Source organism: Syngnathus floridae, chromosome 17 (assembly GCF_059516105.1).
Source record: "Syngnathus floridae isolate MCC-2025c chromosome 17, RoL_Sflo_1.0, whole genome shotgun sequence".
In the NCBI taxonomy this organism is placed as follows: Eukaryota; Metazoa; Chordata; class Actinopteri; order Syngnathiformes; family Syngnathidae; genus Syngnathus; species Syngnathus floridae.
In genome coordinates, this window is record NC_142429.1 from 12,165,929 (window position 1) to 12,170,076 (window position 4,148).

Genomic DNA, 4,148 nt, shown 5'->3' on the forward strand with positions numbered 1-4,148 from the left:
TGTGTGGGGGGGGGGGTCGAAGGCGGAGCTTGGCCTCACACGTGACCTTCAATAACAAAACAAACTCGCTGGTCCCACTCGTCAAGGCTCCACCCCCACCACCCGGGCGTTGCCATGACAACTGCAGCCCCCTTCATCACTCTCTTCTGGGCTCTGGGTGGGGGGGGGAAGGGGGGATGCGCTTCTAGCCGGCGTGTACTTGTTGTCGACCCTTTTTTTTTTTTTACACGATGGGGGAGGGAGTGCGCATGCGCGTGAGACGTGCAGAAGCAACGAGCTCGTGGGATAAACACTGACGCGTCACCGGCGCAACATGAGACATGTACTGATACTTTAGACCACACGAGGACGCTATTTTCAAGGAATGTTTTGTGTGTGGGGGGGTGTTATCATACTATATTCTACTAAATTCCCAAAGGCTATTTTACACTTTATTATTCTATTAAACAAACATTAAACATGTTAAGTCAAGGACAGAACAAGAAAACTTTCCTGATTCAACATCAGGAAAATTCACTGCCACTCAAAGCTGCTTTAATATTGAAACATTATACAGTATATCTGATATATGTTCAAGGAGGCTTACGGCACCAGCCTTGATTAAAAACATCAATCACTATTAGGGAGTAATTTAGTGATTCAAATTGAAAAACAAAGTATCACACAAAATATGTTTTTGTGGTTTGACAACTGCCATATTTGCCGACGTATTACTTAAGGATATGCAAGATTTCACCGCAAAACTTAAAACGGCATTTCTCACCGATGAATGCAAATGTATGCAGGAACTTTTCCCTTTTCTTCAAGCCCCATTAATCACACGACACCCTAGATTTATCTTTCGATACTGTGGAGGTGCTCAGGAAGCACGCAGCAAATGCTTTTCAACTGAGTACAGGTAACACATTTATGCCATTTCCATTCAATTGAAGTGGGAAAGATTTTTTAAACGTGAACGTGATTAAAAAGCAGAGCGATCCTCGTTATGTTGGGGCAATTATCAGGCCATCTGTACATACAGTATGCGTCACGGCCATACGGAAGATGGTGTCACCAACATCTGGATAATCACCAAGATCTCAAGATGGTGGCTAAACACAATTATTCTGCCTACAAGATGATAGAGCGTGAGCAGGGAAGCGAGAGGAGAGGCGGGGAGACACTAATCAGGCGCCGAGGCCATGCATCTCCAGCAAGACGGTTGGTTATAAATAACCCTGCTGCGTGAAATCTTGCACTTTTACACGCAACTCCATATGGGCCAGCTTCTTCAGCGCTTGGCAAACATTTGTGTTCGCATCAAGCCACTGACCCTGACAAAAATTCCTGTCATGATGACAATTTCACCATTTCAATAAAGCTGATTCGGATATCCATCCAGGACATAATGAGTCTTATCTAGACACTCAGCCCAACCATATTTCCATATTTGTCTTGATGACGTGCACAGGAAACAGGTAAGCAGCAGTGACAAAGACGTTTTGTTGCCATCAGAAAAAGAATAACGTGCGTGCGTTCATAAAAATCCGCGTTAAAGGGAGTGCATTAATCCCAAACATGTTTGTGGGATTAACACCATAATAAGGTTATTATTGCTGCACCCTCCCTGCACGTGTCAGAGTGATGAATGACTCCTTCCTGCCGGTGACCTCCAAAGTGGCATCGGTGGAGAACGCTGCCTGGATGCCTCATTGGTCCGCTGCTGGCGAGGAAAGTGCTCAGGCAGAACTGGCCTCTGTGGCGCTAATCGCAAATGTAATCACGCTGGCTGGGCTGCTCGCAGGCTGGACGAGAGTCGCTTGTCAGGAACATGCATTCAATGTACTGCATGCATTCAGCGTGCAGGCATGTGAGGAGTTTCCTTGCGCTCCAATGTTTTAAAAAGGCTGCAAGAAAGGCGCTGACGTTTTTGATATCCACTCGCGTAATGCTAACACAGTGCAAAAATGCCATAGATGGGCTCATGGATATTTGAACACAAATGGTGGAGCAACACATGTATACAGGATTTTTTTTTCTTAAATTCTGTATGATTGTGCTATACCGCCCCCAAGTGACCAACTCTAATTCATTCTGTTTTAGTTATTTCATGAAATTTAGTTAACTATAATCACCTCGGTCCAGTGGTGCCGCGACACACGAGAGACCAACGGAATGAATTGAACTCTTGTCTCAAGGCCTAGATGTACTTCGATGGCCAAGTATTTACAGTACGAACAATAAAAGTGACCGCTTAAATTCTCCCGTCGACTCCCCAGTGTGCTTCTGCCACCGACACGTGCGTGTAAATTATACATGGACGTACTATTATGCACATTGCAAAGCGGCAATGCGGTGATGAATATGAGCTCTTCGCTGGAGAGATAGAGAATCTCGCATGTAGGCCGTGGCATCAATCTTCCTGTCAGCGCCGACGCAAGCTCTATTCTACGCCCGGCCCATCGTAAACACATTTATAATTCAAGAATTACCATTTTTTCCCACTTAATTATTCAGCAGGTCTTAATTATCCCCACAGATAATCTATTCCAGGGTCGTGGGAAATGAGACGAGGATGTTTGGAGAGGACGGGAGGCTTTTGGGAGAAGTGAATCGGATGAAGGAGCAAAAGAGAAGACAACGGCGAGTCTATTTAGATGAATGGGACAATACAAGGTGAGCGTGATGAATGACAATAAGCGCCCGAGAAGACGGCGCATACCTAAGTAGCGGCCATAAGACTCCTGATCACTGTCTTGTGTCTGAGAAGGAAGGCAAAGACGCTTGCTCCTTCAATGCAATGAAAAGTAGGAAAAAGCAAGATGGACTTACTGCTTTAAAGTGCTGCTCTGTAAATCACTTCAAAGTGGCTCAGATTAGATTATGTCTTTTTTTTCTCCGACACTGACATTGGTGATTGCAAAAGACGCATGGGGGGGCAGCTGGGGTGGTCCTGCTTAACTTTCCTCTCTAATCCCACATATTGATCCACGCGCCGTGCCAGAGGCGTGATCAATACAGGCAATAAAAGTAAAGCCGGCAGACTCTCTGGGGAGGCGGCACACGGAGCCTGAGGCGGGCCAATGCGTGTGCGTGTGTGTGTGTGTGTGTGTGTGCAACTCAGTGTGTTTGTTTACATCACACACATCAGTCAAGTGGACAGCTCGTGTGCGTGCGTGCGTGCGTGCGTGCGTGCGTGGTGAGAGGCTCCCTTGGGACTCTCAACACCAGCGTATAATGGGTCGGACAATGCTCATATTATGGAACCATGCATCTAAAATTGTATTTTGATTTCCTCCTCAGTTAGACGTACGGACTGGCACGACATGAAAAGCCGTCACGTTAAAGCGCAGCAGAGTGACGGCGCAAAAGCCCGAGTTAACGTGACAAATGCGGAGCTCCGGCCGGCGCTCATGACAGGATTGCGCTTCATTAAGCCATAAAAGGAGGGGGGGGGGGGGGGTCTCTTTGTGACGTGACCTTTAAGTTGCTGGGGCATCAACTGACAGTGAGCCCAAGTTTCGAATGGCATATTGGAAATATGGGATATTGCTTTGGCTTTTTTTCCCAAAACTGTGATGAGAGCAAATGCTGTGAGGTCAAAAGGTCAAGACCTCAGACAGACCAACCCAGACATGACCTTTCTAATCAATAGGTCTTCCCCATGCAATCATCACGGACAGTTTTTTTTTCTTTCAAGAGCAGAGCAAAAAATATGCTCTTGGGAAAATGGCGAAAGGATGATAAACAAGGAGGTTATTTATAAAGCACAGATCAATAGCCATTGCATTTTTTATTTATTTGGGAGAGCGCTCGGTGCATGTGTTGCAAATTGAGACGGAGGGGGATTTGAACGCAATTATTCCTTCGGGTAATTTAACAACACAAGCGCACGAGAAAGTCTATTTGGTCACGTCTCTCTGCTGAATGATTTCAATCGATTGGATTTAGATCTCCTGGTGGCAGAGTTACAGTCAACACAAAAGTCCACAGCAAATATTTAAAAGGAGAAAAAGACCACAACACTATTTGAGATGATGTTCCTAATAATGTGACGCTTGGTGCGAAAGCACCAAACAATCGTGGAAGATGATCACGAATGAGGACGTTACAAAACGTCAATTTGTGAGTCATGCTTTTTGATGCCTTTTGATATTAAAGAGTCTCTC